This window comes from Nerophis ophidion, linkage group LG10 (genome assembly GCF_033978795.1).
Source record: "Nerophis ophidion isolate RoL-2023_Sa linkage group LG10, RoL_Noph_v1.0, whole genome shotgun sequence".
Classification (NCBI taxonomy): Eukaryota; Metazoa; Chordata; class Actinopteri; order Syngnathiformes; family Syngnathidae; genus Nerophis; species Nerophis ophidion.
In genome coordinates, this window is record NC_084620.1 from 53787825 (window position 1) to 53811443 (window position 23619).

Consider the following 23619-nt stretch of genomic DNA (forward strand, 5'->3'; position numbering starts at 1 on the left):
TGTCTGCTACACAGGAGCTTCATGGAAGAAAAGCCGGACACTAAGCAGACAGTACAACACCAGTAAACAAAAGGAATTATGTGTCAGTTGTTTGGACGTAACCCCGAATTCCGCCCGAATGCAGCTAAGATAGGCTCCAGCAGCCTTCGCCACCCCAAAAGGGACAATCGGTAGGAAATGGATGGAAGGATGGATGTATGGACATACTTTAGCTACAATAAGAATGACGTCGTATTTTTCAGACAATAAGGCCCACTTAAAATCCTTTAATTTTCTTTTAATGTATGGAAAAATTTTGGTTGTGAAGCAATTATATTTAGTACGTAGTGTAATAAGTGTGAAAAGTAGATGGCAGTCACACATAAGAGATACGTGTCGACTGAAATATGACTCAAGTAAACAACACCAACATTTAAAATGTTCCATTGAGAATATAGAACATTACACACGGCGCTCAAAAATCTTTCAACATGTTTTAGTAGGACTTAGGTAAGCTGTGAAGCCGCAAAGCTTGATGGATTGTACTGTGCTTCAACATAGGAGTATTATTATGGTGTGTGTATAAGGTAAGACATTATCTGGCCTTTTGTTTCGCCACATTATGCAAAAGCAACTTTTTTTATCTTTTGGTACCTGCTGATCTGTACTTGGCATCTGCATAAGTCCTGAAAATTTCCGCGCGTCTGCCTTTGTAGTCCGTGACGACCCGTAGTAAGCTTTTTTTCTCATCTTCTTGTTATGGAACATTCATCCTCCGCTGTTGTCATTTCTAATATAAAGAAGTGTAAAGTTCTTACTTATATCTGCCTGTAAACTCGCCATGAAAAGCGCTAAAACATAACGGTGTAGTGATTTTACATTATTCACCCAAGGAACTTTAATTACTAGTAAGTTCCGGTCAGACGGTCTTTCACGGGACACATTTCTAGCGTTGTTGTTGCGCTAGTGAGCCACGGATGAGGAGATGCTGCTCCGTTATTGATTGAAGTAAAGTCTGAATGTCATTAAAACAGTTAGCTCCATCTTTTGACACTTCTTCCACTCCCATCCTTGCACGCTACACCGCTACAACAGGGGAGAAGACACCGTCGAAGGTGAGACACGTAAATAAGACCGCCCACTAAAGCGACTGTCAGAAATCGACTTGAAGATTATCTCTAAAACATCATTCATGCAACATTTTGACCAAAGACCAACCATTACATGTTATGTAGATGATAAGGAAGACTTTTACATTTAGAAAAAAAAAAAAAAAATCATAATTTGACCCCTGATATTCCGGTGCGCCTTTTGTATTAAAATAGACCTGACTAAACCCGCTCATCGGCAGTGCTCCTTATAATCCGGTGCGCCCTACAGTCCGGAAAATACAGTAACCATGACCCTCCCCCCCGAATTCTTATTGGTTGACGTGTGTGTGACAATTGCTGACATTTTCTTCGCCTCTTCCGCGAATGAGATAGATAATATTATAGTCTGAAAAATACGGTATGTATTAATACCATATTGATATTTATAAGATGGGGTGAGACAAGGCTTCACGGTGGCAGAGGGGTTAGTGCGTCTGCCTCACAATACGAAGTTCCTGCAGTCCTGGGTTCAAATCCAGGCTCGGGATCTTTCTGTGTGGAGTTTGCATGTTCTCCCCGTGAATGCGTGGGTTCCCTCCGGGTACTCCGGCTTCCTCCCACTTCCAAAGACATGCACCTGGGGATAGGTTGATTGGCAACACTAAATTGGCCCTAGTGTTTGAATGTGAGCGTGAATGTTGTCTATCTGTGTTGGCCCTGCGATAAGGTGGCGACTTGTCCAGGGTGTACCCCGCCTTCCGCCCGATTGTAGCTGAGATAGGCGCCAGCGCCCCCCGCGACCCCAAAAGGGAATAAGCGGTAGAAAATGGATGGATGGATGGATGGGTGTGAGACAATTCTACTTCCATATAACCCCATTTATAAAGAAATACATTTCACTAATTAACCCTGATAAGGCACACCTGTGAAGTGAAAATCATTTTAGGTGACTACCTCTTCAAGCTCACGGAGAGAATGCCAAGAGTGTGCAAAGCAGTAAGTTTTTAAGTACATAACACCACATGTGTTCATTCATAGCTCAGTGACAATCTGGTCTCGAAAATAAAGAAAACGCATTGAATGAGGAGAAGGTGTGTCCACACCTTTGGCCTGTACTGTACATTAAAATAAAGAAAGTGGGATTCACAATATTAACTATGAACAATAAAACACTGAATATTAACAACAAATGAACATCACTCCTCTTTTACTTCTCTGACCAGCTCCTCTATAGACATCTTTTACAATCAAGCAAAAGAAAAAAAAATGTAACAAACAGCAAAATATGAGAGCAAAGGGTAATAAACACCTACAATATGATACATTATCACTTTTATGCAGAAATATATTGTAAAATTCTGCTCCCACATCTGTTCCTGACACACACGTTTGGGGACATTAAAACATTCTTCACACTGCATTAATATATGCTCATTTTAAACTTTCATGCAAAGAGGGAAATCACAACTAAGTAAATTGACCAGAAGTGTATTTATTAAACAGTTATTAAGCAGTGGCACAAACATTCATGTCATTTCCAAACACAAAGTGCAAGATTGTCAGACATTTTAAAACAAGCTATCAGTGCACTTTTGTGCATGATGTCACAAAGAAGACATATCAAAACAACACTAAATTAAAGTGCACTTTTTGTACAGAGCGCCACTACAATAGTTAAAAACAAATAAAGTGCACTTTTGTGCATGATGTCACACAAGATATTTCAATAACTGTCAAATAAAAATGAGCTGCATAATAGGAAATCAAATAGTGTTTGTCCTTCGCTATGTGGTAGATTCCTGCGGACATTATCTCCTTGTGTTGTTGACTATTTTTTTCATACGGTGTTGATGTGGAAATTGTTGCTTAGGCATGTTGTGGGTGTGGCAAAGGCCGAGATGTTGACATGCAGAGTTTCAAACACTCTTCATTCTCTAGCGGGTAACTTTTCAAATGATGCTACACATTAGCAGTGCTGCTACTTTTTGTAGCAACGCTTTTGCCGCAGACTAGACATATTACCATTGTCTGTTTGACATATTTTTGCTTAAAGCCAAACCACCCCCATAACGCTGGATCCCCTGCTGTTTTTCTTGGGAATTAATTATCTCTTCACCTTCTCTCTCTATCGTATTACCACTCGCACCACTCCGCTAGCATCACAGCTATCTTTACCCTTGCTGCTACCTGTCTGCTCCGCGAGGGCGTATGATTTTGAAAGCACGATAGTATGTGACGTATGTAAGAAGGTGCGTTTGGTTTATGTCTCTGTGAGAAGGAGAGACATGAAAGAGTGACAAAAGCCTGTATTGTATTGCCCGCAGCTAAAATCAACTGCGTGAGAACGTATACTCGAATATCACAATAATCATTTTCTACAAACACCTTTTCCATATGAGTTGGGAAATTTTCAACCCATATTCAGTTGAATATGCTACAAAGACAACATATTTGATGTTCAAACTGATAAACATTTTTTTTGTGCAAATAATCAGTAACTTTAGAAATTGATGCCAGCAACACGTGACAAAGAAGTTGGGAAAGGTGGCAATAAATACTGATAAAGTTGAGGAGTGCTCATCAAACACTTATTGGGAACATCCCACAGGTGTGCGGGCTAATTGGGAACAGGTGGGTGTCATGATTGGGTATAAAAACAGCTTCCCAAAAAATGCTCAGTCTTTCACAAGAAAGGATGGGGCAAGGTACACCCATTTGTCCACAACTGTGTGAGCAATTAGTCAAACAGTTTAAGAACAATGTTTCTCAAAGTGCAATTGCAAGAAATTTAGGGATTTCAACATCTACGGTCCGTAATATCATCAAAAATGTTCAGAGAATCTGGAGAAATCACTCCACGTAAGCGGCATGGCCGGAAACCCACATTATGAAGCGTAAAATACAACAACTGTTGAACGACTGACGCTCTACATAAAACAAGAATGGGAAAGAATTCCACTTTGAAAGCTTCAACAATTAGTTTCCTCAGTTCCCAAACATTTATTGAGTGTTGTTAAAAGAAAAGGTGATGTAACACAGTGGTGAACATGCCCTTTCCCAACTACTTTGGCACGTGTTGCAGCCATGAAATTCTAAGTTAATGATTATTTGCAAAAAAAATTAAGTTTATGAGTTTAAACATCAGATATCCTGATTCAATTGAATATGGGTTGAAAAGGATTTGCAAATCATTGTATTCCGTTTATATTTACATCTAACACAATTTCCCAACTCATATGGAAACAGGGTTTGATATCGCACAGAGACAAACCCGCGATATATCGAATATATTCGTTATGTCGCCCAGCCCTATGTTAAAGGTCTAAAAAATTATGTAGAACGTCCGGCGGGCTTGATTGAATATCTTAATGAGCCACATGTGACCCGCAGGCTTTATTTTGCCCAGGTCTGTACAAGATCATGATGAAAATAACTACCATATCAGACAATCGCTAACTATTTTTCTTTGGTTGGATTAAGATGGACGTGAACTCGTGCCTTTGACTCTGCAGGTTTAGTGGACTTTAAGCACTGTTGTCTAGAAACAACACTTCCTTGCCTCACGGCGGCGACGGCGGCGTCACAAACAATTCTTTGTGTCCCACAGGCTCACGTGGTGGACGCTGCAAGACACAGACTTTTTCCACATCGCGTCCAAAGGGAGACAGATGAGCGCTGGATGGAATCGGGCCAAAAACAACTGACAGTAATGAAGAACTGAGCTTCCCTTCCTCGCGGCGGCTGTCACGACTCGCCGGGTAACGCAAAACGACCTCTTCGGGACGGAACCATAAAAGGGATGGAAGCGTCCCCTCGCTCAGGAAGGGCCTCACGTGGGCCCGACAGGAAGCGCTTCCTGGCACACTGCGGGGAAACGTCTTCCTCTGAAGGTCGCGCAAACTCTCAAGTCATTCTTTAAAGGCCTACTGAAAGCCACTACTAGCGACCACGCAGTCTGATAGTTTATATATCAATGATGAAATATTAACATTGCAACACATGCCAATACGGCCGGTTTAGTTTACTAAATTGCAATTTTAAATTTCGCGCCAAGTATCCTGTTGAAAACGTCGCGGTATGATGACGCGTGCACGTGACGTCACAGATTGTAGTGGACGTTTTGTTCCAGCCCGATCCCAGCTATAAGTCGTCTGCTTTAATCACATAATTACACAGTATTCTGGACATCTGTGTTGCTGAATGTTTTGCAATTTGTTCAATTAATAATGGAGACGTCAAAGAAGAAAGATGTAGGTGGGTAGTGGTGTATTGCGGCCGCCTTTAGCAACACAAACACAGCCGGTGTTTCCTTGTTTAACTTCCCGAAGGTGAAGCTTTACTATGGAACAGAGCGGTCAAGCGAACATGGTTATCTACCACATGTCAACCGGCAGGTTTCGGTGAGAAAATTGTGGTAATAAGTCGGCTCTTACCGAAGACATGAGCGGAGCTTGCGTCGTTCCTCATGCACCTGTCAAAGAGGCAGCTGCGGACTCTCTTGCCTCCTCCGACCGGCCGCCCCCGAACGTGGGATGCTTCCACCGTGGAGGCAGGGGAAAAAAAGCTCAGCCCGGCCCGACCAGCTGCCTTCGCTTTGCCTCATCGAGTAACGTGGCTTCCCTCAAAGACACTGGCGGTCACCACACCTGTGGCCACACCCCTCCAACTTTCAGAGACGACTATATAATCTCACTAAAACACTAGTAACACAATAAACAGATAAGGGATTTTCCAGAATCATCCTAGTAAATGTGTCTAATAACATCTGAATCGCTCCCATTGCCCTGTCTTTTTTTTTATTTATTTTTTTTAGTCCTTCACTCTTACGACGGCGTGGCGCAGTGGGAGAGTGGCCGTGCGCAACCCGTGGGTCCCTGGTTCAAATCCCACCTAGTACCAACCTCGTCATGTCCGTTGTGTCCTGAGCAAGACACTTCAACCTTGCTCCTGATGGGTGCTGGTTGGCGCCTTGCATGGCATCTCCCTCCATCAGTGTGTGAATGTGTGTGTGAATGGGTAAATGTGGAAGTAGTGTCAAAGCGCTTTGAGTACCTTGAAGGTAGAAAAGCGCTATACAAGTACAACCCATTTATAACCCATTTATTTACTATCCTCATCCACGAATCTTTCATCCTCGCTCAAATTAATGGGGAAATTGTCGCTTTCTCGGTCCGAATCGCTCTCGCTGCTGGTGGCCATGATTGTAAACAATGTGAGGATGTGAGGAGCTCCACAACCCGTGACGTCACGCGCACATCGTCTGCTACTTCCGGTACAGGCAAGGCTTTTTTATTAGCGACCAAAAGTTGCGAACTTTATCGTCAATGTTCTCTACAAAATCCTTTCAGCAAAAGTATGGCAATATCGTGAAATGATCAAGTATGACACATAGAATGGACCTGCTATCCCCGTTTGGATAAGAAAATCTCGTTTTCAGTAGGCCTTTAAGGACGGAGAAAAAACGGACCGCAACTGTCGAATCTCGGCACCACGTAACCTTTAATTGTAATCAAATGATTTTAAATTAGGTTTAGATTTTAATGTCATTTTCAAAAATCATATAAACGACTCAGCGACCCGACCCGTGACTTGAAAGCCACGGCACCACAAGAGCAGCACAGTGAGACTTTGCAGAAGTTAGATGCCAAACCAGCTTCAATGCTTGAAACTACACAACAAAACCTCTGAAACAAACAACCCGCATCACTAATCTATTCATCGCATGGATCATGTGGAAGTTGACCAAGCCAGCAGTCTCAAAGATCATAGCAGTGCAAGCATCATGGAACTGGGGCTGGGCGACATATCGATATACTCGATGAATCGCGGGTTTGTCTCTGTGCGATATAGAAAATGACTATATTGTGATATTCGAGTATACGTTCTCACGCAGTTGCTTTTAGCTGCGTGCATTACACTGCATGCGTTTCTCACTCTTTCTTGTCTCTCCTTCTCACAGAGACTTAAACAAGTGCACCTTCTTACTTAAGTCACATGCCCTTCCCGAGCAGAGAGGCAGTGACACGGTAACATTAGCTGTGATGCTAACGGTGCGTTGCGAGTGGTAATACAAGAAAGAGAACCTGTGATTCTGGTAACAAATGGAGGAAGAATTAATTCCCAAGAAAAAACAGCACGGGGCCCATCGTCCGGCGGTGGTTTGGCTTCAAGCGGGAATATGTTGAACAATTATGCGGCAAAAGCGTTGCTACAAATAGTAGCAGCACTGCTAATTTGTAGCATCATTTGTAGCAGGGGTCGGCAACCCGCGGCTCTTTGATCACTCTGATGTGGCTCAGCTGCATACTTGCAGACCCCCCCATTTTCCCGGGAGGCTCTCCCAGAAATCTCCCGAGGATACTGAAATATGCAGTATTTAGTAATTAGAGCCCTAAAAGATCGATAATGCTGGACACCATTGATTTTAATTATTTAATATTTTTGAGTAATCACAGTGAAAAAAGATCATTAAAATTCCACCAAATATATTTGGGACCCAAAAGGTTCCCCACTCAGAAAGTGATACATTTTTATTAGGTTTTTTTTTATTTTTTACTTTCAACACTTTCGTTTCGAGATGAACTTCAGATTTATCTGTCAATTTTACGTTTAAAGGCCTACTGAAAGCCACTACTAGCGACCACGCAGTCTGATAATTTATATATCAATGATGAAATATTAACATTGCAACACATGCCAACACGGCCGGGTTAGTTGACTAAATTACAATTTTAAATATCCCGTGGAGCAGGGGTGTCAAACTCAAACACAGAGTGGGCCAAAATTTAAAACTGAACAAAGCCGCGGGCCAAGGTTGAACGAATTAACTTTTTATTACGGACCCAAACAACTTTTGCATTGAATATTGAACAAGCAAGGCTTATATAACTTTATAGTGACATGCAAAATCCAGTTTCAAATAATAATAATTGAAAAATATCAATGGCATATCAAATAAAATTTAGATAAAAATTGAATGCCTCTTTTCTATTTGCAGCCTTCTGAGGTAAATATCCAAATAAACTTTTTCCACACATCTGAAAATAAAATGATAATGAATGAATCAAACATTCAAGCCTTGAAGTAGCAAGAGAAAGTGAATGAATAAAACGTTAATTATTGCTCAGTTTGCTACACTGATTTGCTTCCAGACTGAAAATGGAACAAGCATTTGTATACTCTAGCCTTTAAATAGACTCCCTTTTTAGACCAGTTGATCTGCCGTTTCTTTTCTTTTTCTTCTATGTCCCACTCTCCCTTGTGGAGGGGGTCCGGTCCGATCCGGTGGCCATGTACTGCTTGGCTGTGTATCGGCTGGGGACATCTCTGCGCTGCTGATCCGCCTCCGCTTGGTATGGTTTCCTGCTGGCTCCGCTGTGAACGGGACTCTCGCTGTTGTGTTGGATCCGCTTTGGACTGGACTCTCGCGACTGTGTTGAATCCATTATGGATTGAACTTTCACAGTATCATGTTAGACCCGCTCGACATCCATTGCTTTCCTCCTCTCCAAGGTTCTCATAGTCATCATTGTCACAGACGTCCCACTGGGTCATTATTGTCACCGATGTCCCACTGGGTGTGAGTTTTCCTTGCCCTTATGTGGGCCTACCGAGGATGTCGTAGTGGTTTGTGCAGCCCTTTGAGACACTAGTGATTTAGGGCTATATAAGTAAACATTGATTGATTGATATAACTTAATAGTGCAAAATCAACTTTCACAAAACAAACGAAAAACATCAACGGTATATTAAATAAAATCTAAATAAAAAATTGAATGCCTCTTTTCTATATGCAGCCTTCTGAGGTAAATATCAACATTAACTTTTTCCACAGGCTAATAAATTTGAAATTAAAATAACAAAGAGGTGAGCGGGGTTTGGTGGTAGCAAGGGGTGTATATTGAAGCATCCCGGAAGAGTTAGTGCTGCTAGGGGTTCTGGGTCTTTGTTCTGTTGTGTTTATGTTCTGTTAAGGTGTGGATGTTCTCCCGAAATGTGTATGTCATTTTTGTTTGGTGTGGGTTCAAAGTGTGGGGCATATTTGTAACAGTGTTAAAGTTGTTTATGCGGCCACCCTCCGTGTGACCGGAATGGCTGTCGACCAAGTATGCGTTGCAGTCACTTATGTGTGTGTAGAAGCCGCGTTTATCATGTGACAGGGGCCGGCACGCTGTTTGAATGGAGGAAAAACGGACGTGACGACTGGTTGTAGAGGCCGTACCTTTAAGGCACGCCCCCAATATTGTTGTCCGGGTGGAAATCGGGAGAATGGTTGCCCGAGGAGACTTTCAAGAGGGGCACTGAAAATCGGGAGGGTTGGCAAGTATGAGTATTAGCGGTGAATGCGGTGTTATAATACCAGCGGGCCAGCTTTAATGTTTATTTGGTATTGCCTCAAGGGCCAAATGTAACTACACGGCGGGCCAGATTTGGCCCGCGAGCCAGAGTTTGACACCCATGCCGTGGAGTTTCTAGTTGAAAACGTCGCGGAATGACGACGCCTGCGCGTGACGTCACGGACTGTAGAGGACATATTAGCGCAGCACCATTTGCGGCTAAAAGTCGTCTCTTTTCATCGCACAATTCCACAGTATTCTGGACATCTGTGTTGCTGAATCTTTTGCAATTTGTTCAATTAATAATGGAGACGTCAAAATAGAAAGATGGAGGTGGGAAGCTTTAGCCTTTAGCCACACAAACACACGGTGTTTCCTTGTTTAAAATTCCCTGAGGTGAAGCTTTAGTATGGATCAGAGCGGTCAAGCGAACATGGTTGCCGACCACTTGTAGTCGGCAGGTTTCGGTGACAAAATTGTGGTAAAAAGTCGCCTCGTACCGGAGATCGGCTGAGCTTGCGCCGTCCATGCAGCTGCCGTCAACTTCCCTCAGAGACTGGCTTCAACACAGCCGTGGACACACCCCTCCGACTATCAGGTACTATTTAATCTCACTAAAACACTAGCAATACAATGGAAATATAAGGGATTTCCCAGAATTATCCTAGTAAATGTGTCTAAAAACATCTGAATCCGTCCCAATGCAATCGCCTTTTTTTTCTTCTTTTTTTTTCTAGTCCTTCGCTATCAATATCATCATCCACAAATCTTTCATCCTCGCTCAAATTAATGGGGAAATTGTCGTTTTTTCAGTCCGAAGAGCTCTTGCTGCTGGAGGCTCCCATTAGTGGCGTAGTGGGTAGAGCAGCCGTGCCAGAAACCTGAGGGTTGCAGGTTTGCTTCCCACCTATTGACATCCAAATCGCTGCCGTTGTGTCCTTGGGCAGGACACTTCATTCACCCTTTGCCCCCGGTGCCGCTCACACTGGTGAATGAATGATGAATGAATGATTGGTGGTGGTCGGACGGGCCGTTGGCGCAAATTGGCAGCCACGCTTCCGTCAGTCTACCCCAGGGCAGCTGTGGCTACATATGTAGCTTACCACCACCAGGTGTGAATGAATGATGGGTTCCCACTTCTCTGTGAGCGCTTTGAGTATCTAACAATAGAAAAACGCGATATAAATTTAATCCATCATCATCAATGTGAGGACATGAGGAGCCCTCACCCTTGTGATGTCATCATCTGCTACTTCCGTTACAGGCAAGGCTTTTTTATTTGCGACCAAAAGTTGCGAACTTTATCGTGGATGTTCTCTACTAAATCCTTTCAGCAAAAATATGGCGATATCGCGAAATGATCAAGTATGACACATAGAATGGACCTGCAATCCCCGTTTAAATAAGAAAATCTCATTTCAGTAGGCCTTTAAACTGTTTTTTTGTTAGTTTTATGCTATTTTGTCAAAGAAAACTTAGTTTTTATATGGCAACTACACAATATGTGCAATATTTACCACATAAAACATTTTAAAGTGAAATATTTGAACTAATTTGAGCTTTGAAAATACTTCATTATAACATGGATTTTTTTTTTCATTATTTATTTATAATAATAATAATTGATTGATTGAAACTTGTAATTAATAGATTGCACAGTTCAGTACATATTCCGTACAATTGACCACTAAATGGTAACACCCGAATAAGTTTTTCAACTTGTTTAAGTCGGTGTCCACGTTACTCAATTCATGGTAAAGATGGTTTTTACATGGTAAAATAAAGACAAAAGGAAAAAAAACAGCCTGCATGGCAGCTTTGTCTCAACATTGCAACTTTTTCTCAATAGATTTCACCTCATTCCCATATTTTTAATGCTCTTTTTTATTTTTGCAATAGCATTTCCAGAATGTGTGGCGGGCCGGTACACAATTAGCTGCGGGCCGCAGATGGCCTCCGGGCCGCACTTTGGACACCCTGAAGTAAACCCTTTTAAATGCCATAAATGTGTATTTCTGGTATATATTAACATTGCAATTGGAATGTCAAATTTTAAATATCCAAGATCCATCCATCCATCCATCTTCTTCCGCTTATCCGAGGTCGGGTCGCGGGGGCAGCAGCCTAAGCAGGGAAGCCCAGACTTCCCTCTCCCCAGCCACTTCGTCTAGCTCTTCCCGGGGGATCCCGAGGTGTTCCCAGGCCAGCCGGGAGACATAGTCTTTCCAACGTGTCCTGGGTCTTCCCCGTGGCTTCCTACCGGTTGGACGTGCCCTAAACACCTCCCTCGGGAGGCGTTTGGATGGCATCCTGACCAGATGCCCGAACCACCTCATCTGGCTCCTCTCGATGTGGAGGAGCAGCGGCTTTACTTTGAGTTCCTCCCGGATGACAGAGCTTCTCACCCTATCTCTAAGGGAGAGCCCCGCCACACGGCGGAGGAAACTCATTTCGGCCGCTTGTACCCGTGATCTTATCCTTTCGGTCATGACCCGAAGCTCATGACCATAGGTGAGGATGGGAACGTAGATCGACCGGTAAATTGAGAGCTTTGCCTTCCGGCTCAACTCCTTCTTCACCACAACGGATCGGTACAGCGTTCGCATTACTGAAGACGCCGCACCAATCCGCCTGTCGATCTCACGATCCACTCTTCCCCCACTCGTGAACAAGACTCCGAGGTACTTGAACTCCTCCACTTGGGGCCGGGTCTCCTCCCCAACCCGGAGATGGCACTCCACCCTTTTCCGGGAGAGAACCATGGACTCGGATTTGGAGGTGCTGATTCTCATTCCGGCCGCTTCACACTCGGCTGCGAACCGATCCAGTGAGAGCTGAAGATCCCGGCCAGATGAAACCATCAGGACCACATCGTCTGCAAAAAGCAGAAACCTAATCCCGTGGCCACCAAACCGGGGACCCCTCAATGCTTTGACTGCCCCTAGAAATTCTGTCCATAAAAGTTATGAACAGAATCGGTGACAAAGGGCATATCCAAGATGAATAAATAAAATATTAACAATAAGAAGTTAATATTAATATTTGATTTATTGTTAGCAAAACTATTCACTTTAATAAAAATCACAAATTGATTGATTTTTCTATAAAAAACAAACTGTTGGGTTATTTTTACTTAATTTGCTTCTGGAAAAGTGTGACAACCATGGCCGGCTCTACGCAGGGGCAAGAGGGGGCAGAGCCCCCTTAAATAAATGTCTTGCCCCCTTAAATCAGAATTTGAGAAAGTACATTTTAATAAACTCACAAAATTACTACATTACAAGTTGACAAAATTATCTGCACTAGCGGGAAAATCCGCCGAAAAAGGGACACACACGATATAGTAGTGTCGGCCTCCCTCTCATTCCTCCCTCCGCTGTGCGTGTATTCAACATTCCACAGGCTGCGCAGCAGACACACACCCGCACACACCCCTCGGCCCTCAGTAAACATCCAATCACTGTTGCATTATGAAAGTAAAAGAAAAGGAAAAGTTGTCTACATTTACCATATACTTGTTATGATGGGTGTATTTGTGTAGTCTTATCTGTCATAAACACGTTTATCGTCGCGGACTTTCGGTGCTACGGAGTTCCTTTTTTTTGCCCACATCTGAGGTCCTCTCCAAGGTTTCTCATAGTCAGCATTGTCACTGGCGTCGCACTGGATGTGAATTCTCCCTGCCCACTGGGTGTGAGTTTTCCTTGCCCTTTTGTGGGTTCTTCCGAGGATGTTGTAGTCGTAATGATTTGTGCAGTCCTTTGAGACATTTGTGATTTGGAGCTATATAAATAAACATTGATTGATTGATTGAAGTCCTACTTTGGGTCAACATTTATTTGAGAGTTAGGCCATGCACTTAGGATAAATGTTATGTTGTTGGTTGATAAAATATGGATGAAGGATGTTTTATTTTATTCATTTATTTTTGTTTTTCAGTTTCCCCCCCTGAGGGATTGCCACCTTATTGTGGTCAGGGGGTTTGCGTGCCCGGAAAAGGGTGGAATGCCATCTCCGGGTTGGGGAGGAGACCCTGCCCCAAGTGGAGGAGTTCAAGTACCTAGGAGTCTTGTTCACGAGTGGAGGAAGAGTGGATCGTGTGATCGACAGGCGGATCGGTGCGCCGTCTTCAGTAATGCGGACGTTGTACCGATCCGTTGTGGTGAAGAAGGAGCTGAGTCGGAAGGCAAAGCTCTCAATTTACCGGTCGATCTACGTTCCCATCCTCACCTATGGTCATGAGCTTTGGGTCATGACCGAAAGGATAAGATCACGGGTACAAGCGGCCGAAATGAGTTTCCTCCGCCGTGTGGCGGGGCTCTCCCTTAGAGATAGGGTGAGAAGCTCTGCCATCCGGGAGGAACTCAAAGTAAAGCCGCTGCTCCTTCACATGGAGAGGAGCCAGATGAGGTGGTTCGGGCATCTGGTCAGGATGCCACCCGAACGCCTCCCTAGGGAGGTGTTTAGGGCACGTCCAACCGGTAGGAGGCGACGGGGAAGACCCAGGACACGTTGGGAAGACTATGTCTCCCGGCTGGCCTGGGAACGCCTCGGGATCCCCTCGGGAAGAGCTAGACGAAGTGGCTGGGGAGAGGGAAGTCTGGGTTTCCCTGCTTAGGCTGTTGCCCCCGCGACCCGACCTCGGATAAGCGGAAGAAGATGGATGGATGGATGGATGGATGGGTTTGCGTGCCTCAGTGACCGTAAGAGCTATACCAGCAGGAGCTTAGTCTTCAGGTGGGACACCCAAGTTGGACAGGTCTGAAGGTAGAGGCCTGACAAAGTGCAATCCACTACTCCAGGTTGGGGTTGGCACATAGCTAAAGACCCATTTCAATGAAGAAAGCATCGTTACTATAAGCACAAAAAAAAAGTGCTGGAGCATGATGTGTACACATGATGCCCCCTTCACATTTCTGAGTGCCCCCTCATATAAGCATGCCTAGAACCGCCCCTGGTGACAACAGAAGACGTTGGAGAACTTTCTGGAATATAAAAGTAGTCAGAACAATATGATTCCAACCCACAGCTGAATCACAAGACACTATCTTATTAGAAGCAGTATTGGTTATAATTAATTAAAAACTGGTCGGAAAGAAGCAGTAATTTTAAGACATATACACTTTTAAGTAATTTAAAAAAAAGCCTGTTTATTAGTAAATTAATTTACTCGTTACGCGGTGCGTCGAGGAAATTAATAGGAAAAGCTCAATCAACTTACTCGTGTCCGCGCGAGGAAAGTTCCGGAAAGTAATTCCTCTTTGACAACTCCGGGGAACTTTTATCAGCGCAGCTTCATCGTGGACGACCACCCTCGCGTGGGACTGAGACCCTCCTCGCTCGACTCCACTTCTTCGTCCTGGGCACGCCAACTAATGGCGGCGTCAAGTTTCCCACTACGCAGCGAGCGGCACGTCGGAAGTCGGAGCATCGGGCCTTTCAAAGTAAAACACGGCGGAACTGAAGAATTAAATAAACAATAGCGCAGTCATATTCGTTTGCTTTAAACACTACTATGATTGGACGGTGTTTGTTTTGCCTTTAAATAATGTAAAAAAAAATGTCGAATATAAAAATCTTAGTTAATAAAAAAAGAACTAGGCAGCTTAATCATTACCATAGTACAGGGGTAGGGAACCTATGGCTCTAGAGCCAGATGTGGCTCTTTTGATGACAGCATCTGGCTCTCGGATAAATCTGAGCTGACATTGCTTAACAGGATAAGTATTGAATGATTCCACTTGTAATCACAGTGTTAAAAACAACGTTCAAAATATAAAACATTCTCATGCATTTTTATGTTCAAGAAGTTGCGTTAATGGTAAGAAGTAATTTATTTATTATTGGTTAGTGTGGGGGTTCTTCAGACCACCAAGAGCCTGTTTTAGGGTTCCAATATTGTTTTATTTTATTTTTCTCTCAGTTGCTTTACAGCAATTGTCTTTTTCTCTTTCGTCCTCACTCGCGCTCTGGCTCCAGCCCCGACCCTGTCCCTCCTCCTGGCTGCTGCTTATAACAGAGCGACAGGTGATTATATAAAAAAGCCCAGGTGGGCTGTCTACGCACCTGTCGTTGATTTCGAGGTCGGTCCTGGCAACATCCCGCTTTGCTGCAGGCCCCCAGGCCACGCCCCCTCCACAGTTAGCTTCAGAATAACAATGTCATTACAAAGCATAAGAGACTTATTATACTATGGAAATGTTGGTCTTACTTAAAAAATGCACGCGTTTAGTTGTGTTCAGTGTTAAAAAAAATATTATATGGCTCTCAGGGAAATACATTTAAAAATATTTGGCTTCTTGGCTCTCGCAGCCAAAAAGGTTCCCGACCCATGCCATAGTGGAAGCATTTAAGTCTCACCTTAAAACTCATTTGTACACTCTAGCCCAGGGGTCGGGAACCTTTTTGGCTGAGAGAGCCAAGAAGCCAAATATTTTAAAATGTATTTCCGTAAGAGCCGTAAAATATTTTTTTTAACCCTGAACACAACTAAACGTGTGCATTTTTAAGTAAGACTAACATTTCTAGAGTATAATAGGTCTCTTATTCTTTGTAATAACATAATTATTCTGAAGCTAACTGTGGAGGGCCTGCAGCGAAGCGGGGGTTTTGCCAGGACCGGCCTCGAAATCAGCGACAGGCGCGTAGACGGCCCACCTGGGCCTTTTTATCTAATCACCTGTCGCTATGTTATAAGCAGCAGCCAGGAGGAGGGACGGGGTTGGGGCTGGAGCCAGAGCGCGAGCGAGAACGAAAGAGAAAAAGAATATTGCTGGAAAGCAACTGAGAGACTTATTGAAAAGTAAAACAATATTGTAACCCTGAAACAGGCTCTCATGTCGGTGCTTGGTGGTCTGAAGAACCCCCAGGAGGGCAAGCCCCACACTAACCAATAATAAATAAATTACTTATTACCATCAATGCAACTTCTTGAAGAGGTGCGGTAGAAAACGGATGGATGGCGTAAAAATGCACGAGGATGTTTTATATTTTGAACATAATTTTTAACACTGACTACAAGTGGAATTATTCATTACTTATCGTGTCAAGCAACGACAGCTCAGATTTACCTGAGAGCCGGATGCAGTCACCAAAAGAGCCACGTCTGGCTCTAGAGGCATAGGTTCCCTACCACTGCCATAGTAGAAGCATTTAAGTCTCACCTTAAAACTTATTTGTATACTCTAGCCTTTAAATAGACCTCCTTTATAGACCAGTTGATCTGCCGCTTCTTTTCTTTTTCTCCTCTGCCCCCCCCCCTCCCCCCTTGTGGAGGGGGTCCGGTCCAATGACCATGGATGAAGTACTGGCTGTCCAGAGTCGAGACCCAGGATGGACCGCTCGCCTGTGTATCGGTTGGGGACATCTCGACGATGCTGATCCAACCCCGCTTGGAATGGTTTCCTATGGACGGGACTCTCGCTGCTGTCTTGGATCCGCTTTTAACTGAACTCTCGCGGCTGTGATGGACACACTAAGAATTGAACTTTCACAGTATCATGTTAGACCCGCTCGACATCCATTGCTTTCGGTCCTCTCCAAGGTTTCTCATAGTCATCATTGCCACTGGCGTCCCACTGGGTGTGAGTTTTCCTTGCCCTTATGTGGGTTCTTCCGAGGATGTCGTCGTCGTAGTGGTTTGTACAGTCCTTTGAGGCATTTGTGATTTAGGGCTATATAAATAAACATTGATTGATTGATTGATACTTGCCAACCTTGAGAGGTCCGATTTCGGGAGGTGGGGGGTGTGGGGTGTGGGGTGAGGGGAGTGGTTGGGGGCGTGGTTAAGAGGGGAGGAGTACATTTACATACATATATATATATATATATATATAAGAAATACTTGAATTTCAGTGCTCATTTATTTACACATTAATCAACTCCTTGTTGAGTTAAGGGTTGAATTGTCCATCCTTGTTTTTCTAACCATATGCATGCACAGTAGACGGCAGATTTGTCCTGTTTAAGAGTGCCACAACATTGGTGTTTACGGCAGACGAACTGCTTTACGGTAAACCAAAACCGACTGCTGTTGTTGTGTGTTGTTGCCATGCTGGGAGGACGTTAATGAAACTGCCTAACAATAAACCCACATAAGATACCAAGAACTCGCCCTCGATCATTCTACAGTTATAACGTCATTGGGCATGCTCGCTGTTTATATTGTGGGAAAGCGGACGAGAAAACAGGCTGTCGTGGAGCTGGGGGGGCGTGGCCTCCAGCTCCGCCTGAATTTCAGGAGATTTTCGGGACAAAATTTGTCCCGGGAGGTTTTGTGGAGAGGCGCTGAATTTTGGGAGTGTCCCGGAAAATCCGGGAGTGTTGGCAAATATGATCATTACATAACCGATGGTTTATATATGTCGCCTATACTATATAACACTACAAAATAACAAACACGGTGGCTCTAGTTTTACACGAGGACCACTTTATTTTGTTTGCCCCGAACGGGACAAGCGGTAAAAAAAAATTGATTGATGGATGGATGCATTTTCAAAACTCCGCTCCACCACAACATGTCAACCAGTTCCGCTCTTAGCGCCTTCAAAATAAAAGCTCAAGGCATATACAAACACCGTTTCCATATGAATTGGGAAAAGGTGTTATATGTAAATATAAACGGAATACAATGATTTGCAAATCCTTTTCAACCCATATTCAGTTGAATGCACTTCAAAGACAAGATGTTCAAACTCATAAACTTTATTTTTTTTGCAAATGATAATTAACATAGAATTTCATGGCTGCAACACGTGCCAAAGTAGTTGGGAAAGGGCATGTTCACCACTGTGTTACATCACCTTTTCTTGGGAACTGAGGAAACTAATTGTTGAAGATTTGAAAGTGGGATTCTTTCCCATTTTTGTTTTATGTGGAGCTTCAGTTGTTCAAGAGTCCGGGGTCTCAGCTGTCGTATTTTATGCTTCATAATGCGCCACACATTTTCGATGGGAGACAGGTCTGGACTGCAGGTGGGCCTGGAAAGTACCCGCACTCTTTTTTTACGAAGCCACGCTGTTGTAACACGTGCTAAATGTGGCTTGGCATTGTCTTGCTGAAATAAGCAGGGGCGTCCATGAAAAAGACGGGACTTAGACGGCTGCATATGTTGTTCCAAAACCTGTAGGTACCTTTCAGCATTAATGGTGCCTTCACAGATGTGTAAGTTACCCATGCCTTGGGCACCAGTGCACCCCCATACCATCCCAGATGCTGGCTTTTGAACTTTGCGTCAATAACAGTATGGATGGTTCGCTTCCCCTTTGGTCCGGATGACACGATGTCGAATATTTCCAAAAACAATTTGAAATATGGAGTCTTCAGACCAAAGAAAACTTTTCCACTTTGCATCAGTCCATCTTAGATGATCTCCGGCCTAGAGAAGCCGGTGGTGTTTTTGGATGTTGTTGATAAATGGCTTTTGCTTTGCATAGTAGAGCTTTAACTTGCACTTACAGATGTAGCGATGAACTGTATTTAGTGACAGTGGTTTTCTGAAGTGTTTCTGAGCCCATGTGGTGATATCCTTTAGAGATTGATGTCGGTTTTTGATACAGTGCCGTCCGAGGGATCGAAGGTCACGGTCATTCGATGATGGTTTCCGGCCATGCCGCTTACGTGGAGTGATTTCTCCAGATTCTCTGAACCTTTTGATGATGTTATGGACTGTAAATGTTGAACCCCCTAAATTTCCTGCTATTGCACTTTGGAAAAATTGTTCTTAAAATGTTTGACTATTTGCTCACGCAGTTGTGGACAAAGGGGTGTACCTCGCCCCATCCTTTCTTGTGAAAGACTGAGCATTTTTTTGGGGAAGCTGTTTTTATACCCAATCATGGCACCCACCTGTTCCCAATTAGCCTGCACACCTGTGGGATGTTCCAAATGAGTGTTTGATGAGCATTCCTCAACTTTATCAGTATTTATTGCCACCTTTCCCAACTTCTTTGTCACGTGTTGCCCGCATCAAATTCTAAAGTTAATGATTATATGAACAAAAAAAAATGTTTATCAGTTTGAACATTAAATATGTTGTCTTTGTAGCATATTCAACTGAATATGGGTTGAAAAGGATTTGCAAATAATTGTATTCCGTTTATATTTACATCTAACACAATTTACCAACTCATGGAAATGGGGGTTGTACTATATAAAAGCCTATCATCACAAAGAGGTGAGTCCATAAAAAAATAGGTTACAATTATGATATGTTGTGTTGAAAATGTAGTACAACATCCATTTTGGGCTTGATAAATCCAATTAACAAAGTAAAAATTGTGCAGGAAAAACACCAGCAGGGGGCAGTAGAGCTTTTTTTCATGATTGTTTTGAAAGTGTTCAATCACGAAAGGAGAAGCCAACTCCAAAACACGTGATGGAATAGGCTCTCATGTAAAAACCCACACCAGTAAGAATGTTGTAATATCTTCCCTGCATGACAACATTTATTTTGAAAGGACTGGAGCATTGATCTCAATGGCCTATTACTGTATTTGAATATGATCCACGTCGCATTGCAGGTGAAATAGTATTCATTAAATGTGTGTGGATGTCTAAAATATGTAAATGTTGCTCTAATGGAGGTTTCACCGACCGATCACCATCTCTGGGGATGATTGCCTCGTCGCCTGTCACGCCGTGGACATGGAAACCTTGTAGCATGGATGCACCTGCACAGCAGGGATCATTTTTTTCTCTTTCAGATCAGTATTTCTTTGCAGGTTGATTGTCCAGAAAGCCCCACGGCTTTGTGACCTCATGTCAAGGCGCGGAGGGCCGAGCGTGGAGTCGAGGTTAAGAGTTCTTGTTGGCGAACAGAGACTGTCTTGGGGCGTGAAACACAAAACACCTTCCGTATTTTCCCTCACTTGAGAGTCTGAAAAAGCTGCGGCCGACACGTCGCTGTCAGGTTCAAACACTGATGACATCTATTAAACAGACAAGAAGCAAGGAATCATGCAAAGACAAGATTTAAATTTTACTCATGAGGAGAGACGTAATGGGCTGTACACTCAGTTACAGTTCCAACCTATGCTCTAAGGTACAGGGGCCATTAAAAATGAGCTGCGGAGCGGAAATGGCCCCCAGGCCACGCTTTGGACACCCCTGGTCTAACCATACGACTTGCTGCATTCTTTTTGACCCCAGTCCTTTCGCCCCTTTGTCCATTCCCCTATCAGTCCCTCTATTCATCCAACAGTCCATACCAGGGGTGTCAGACTTCTTCTTTATTGAGAGCCACACCAAAATAAGTCAGGTTCCAACACATAACTATCTATTACTCAAGACAAGAAGAAGGAATCAAGCAGAGACAAGAGTTAAATTTTACTCATGAGGAGAGACGTATTGGGCTGTACACTTAGTTACAGTTCCGACCTACGCTTTAAGGTACAGGGGCCATTAAAAAATGAGCTGCGGAGCGGAAATGGCCCCCAGGCCACGCTTTGGACACCCCTGGTCTAAAGAATAGAATAGTATAGAATAAAATGGACTTTATTGTCATTATATTTGGATATAACAAAATTGAGGACACCAACTTACGGTGCAGTAGTGGGAACAAATATGGGCGCAAGGGGTAATAAAGGAAAAACTAACAATTGAAATAAACAGACTACTATCCAATAAAAAATAATAAGCCATCCTGTACAATATACAAAACACTATAGAAATACAAAATACTGTACAATATACAGAACAAACATATGACTTGCTGCAATCTTTTAGACCGCAGTCCTTTCGCCCCTCTGTCCATCCACTTATCAGTCCCTCTATTCATCCAACAGTCTATACCAGGGGTGTCAGACTTCTTTTTTATTAAGGGCCACATCAAAAAAGTTAGGTTCCAACACATAACTATCTATTACTCAAGACAAGAAGAAGGAATCAAGCAGAGATAGAGTTTAATTTTACTCATGAGGAGAGACGTAATGGGCTGTACACTTAGTTACCGTTCCAACCTATGCTCTAAGGTACAGGGGCCATTAAAAATGAGCTGCGGAACGGAAATGGCCCCCAGGCCGCACTTTGGACACCCCTGGTCCAACCATACGACTTTCTGCATTCTTTTTGACCCCAGTCCTTTCGCCCCTTTGTCCATTCCCCTATCAGTCCCTCTATTCATCCAACAGTCTATACCAGGGGTGTCAGACTTCTTCTTTATTGAGAGCCACACCAAAATAAGTCAGGTTCCAACACATAACTATCTATTACTCAAGACAAGAAGAAGGAATAAAGCAGAGACAAGAGTTAAATTTTACTCATGAGGAGAGACGTAATGGGCTGTACAATTAGTTACAGTTCCAACCTACGCTCTAAGGTACAGGGGCCATTAAAAAATGAGCTGTAGAGAGGACATGGCCCCCAGGCCGCACTTTGGACACCCCTGGTCCAACCATATGACTTGCTGCATTCTTTTAGACCACAGTCCTTTCTCCCCTTGGTCCATCCACCTATCACTCCCTCTATTCATCCAACAATCTATACCAGGGGTGTCAGACTTCTTTTTTATTGAGGGCCACTTCAAAAAATGTCAGGTTCAAACACGTAACTATCTATTACTCAAAACAAGAAGAAGGAATCAAGCAGAGACAGAGTTTAATTTTGCTCATGAGGAGAGACGTAATGGGCTGTACACATAGTTACAGTTCCAACCTACGCTCTAAGGTACAGGGGCCATTAAAAATGAGCTGCGGAGCAGAAATGGCCCCAGGCCGCACTTTGGACACCCCTGGTCTAAACATATGACTTGCTGCATTCTTTTAGACCCAAGTCCTTTCGCCCCTTTGTCCATCCTCCTATCAGTCCCTCTATTCATCCAACAGTCTATACCAGGGGTGTCAGACTCCTTTTTTATTGAGGGCCACATCAAAAACTGTCAGGTTCAAACACTGATGACATCTATTAAAAAGACAGGAAGCAAGGAATCATGCAGGGACAAGATTTAAATTTTGCTCATGAGGAGAGACGTAATGGGCTGTACACTTAGTTACAGTTCCAACTTACGCTCTAAGGTACAGGGGCCATTAAAAATTAGCTGCGGAGCGGAAATGGCCCCCAGGCCGCACTTTGGACCCCCTTGGTCTAAACATATGACTTGCTGCATTCTTTTAGACCCAAGTCCTTTCGCCCCTTTGTCCATCCTCCTATCAGTCCCTCTATTCATCCAACAGTCTATACCAGGGGTGTCAGACTCCTTTTTTATTGAGGGCCACATCAAAAACTGTCAGGTTCAAACACTGATGACATCTATTAAAAACACAGGAAGCAAGGAATCATGCAGGGACAAGATTTAAATTTTGCTCATGAGGAGAGACGTAATGGGCTGTACACTTAGTTACAATTCCAACCTACGCTCTAAGGTACAGGGGCCATTAAAAAAATAGCTGTGAGCGCTTTCAGTTTCTAAAAATAGAAAAGTGCGATATAAAATCAAATCCATTATTTATTATTATTATTATTATTATTATTACGTGTAACTGCCATCGTATTGCAGGCCACACATATCTCTTATGTGTGACTGCCATCTACTGGTCATTTCACCATATACCAAATTAAGTAGCTTAGAGGTCGGTAAGCACTACCAAAATTATTCCGTACAGTAGGCACACCGGGTTATAAGGCGCACTGTCGAGTTTTGAGAAAATGAAGGGATTTTAAGTGCGCCTTATAGTCCGAAAAATAGGGTACATTTCATTAGTGTCAATCAATCAATGCTTATTTATACAGCCCTAAATCACAAGTGTCTCAAAGGGCTGCACAAGGCACAACAACATCTGTGGATTGGTGCCCACATAAGGGCAAGGAAAAACTCACAACTCAGAGGGACGTCGATGAGAATGACTATGAGAAACCTTGGAGAGGACCGCAAATGTGGGTAACCCCTCCCCCACCCCTGAGGGAGACTGGATGCAATGGACATCGAGTGGGTCTGACATAATATTGTGAAAGTCCAGTCCATAGTGGATCTAACATTATAGTAAGAGTCCAGTCCATAGTGGATCCAACATAATAGTGAGAGTCCAGTCCATAGTGGATCTAGCATAATAGTGAGAGTCCAGTCCATAGTGGATCAAACATAATAGTAAGAGTCCAATCCATAGTGGACCTAACATAATAGGGAGAGTCCAGTCCATAGTGGATCAAACATAATAGTGAGAGTCCAGTCCATAGTGGATCTTACACAATGGTGAGAGTCCAGTCCATAGTGGATCTAA

The 23619-nt window shown here is 43.4% G+C and overlaps 1 protein-coding gene and 1 long non-coding RNA gene across 4 annotated transcripts in view; both read right to left on the bottom strand.

Moving 5' to 3' along the window:
* The window catches only part of LOC133561004 (liprin-beta-1-like), a 65653-nt gene extending 50842 nt beyond the window's left edge, over positions 1-14811 (bottom strand). For 2 of the 3 annotated variants that reach the window (XM_061914123.1, XM_061914121.1), the window contains exon 1: positions 14628-14810. The gene's annotated coding sequence lies outside the window, so the exon portion shown is untranslated. Of the gene's footprint in view, positions 1-14627 lie in introns of all 3 variants that reach the window. The other variant, XM_061914122.1, reaches the window with a different exon arrangement.
* A 5191-nt stretch (positions 14812-20002) lies between these two features.
* Positions 20003-23619, bottom strand: part of LOC133561005 (uncharacterized) — a 33489-nt gene continuing 29872 nt past the window's right edge. Inside the window, exon 3 of the long non-coding RNA XR_009808552.1 lies at positions 20003-20334. This is a non-coding gene — a long non-coding RNA (uncharacterized LOC133561005). The remainder of the gene's footprint in view (positions 20335-23619) is intronic.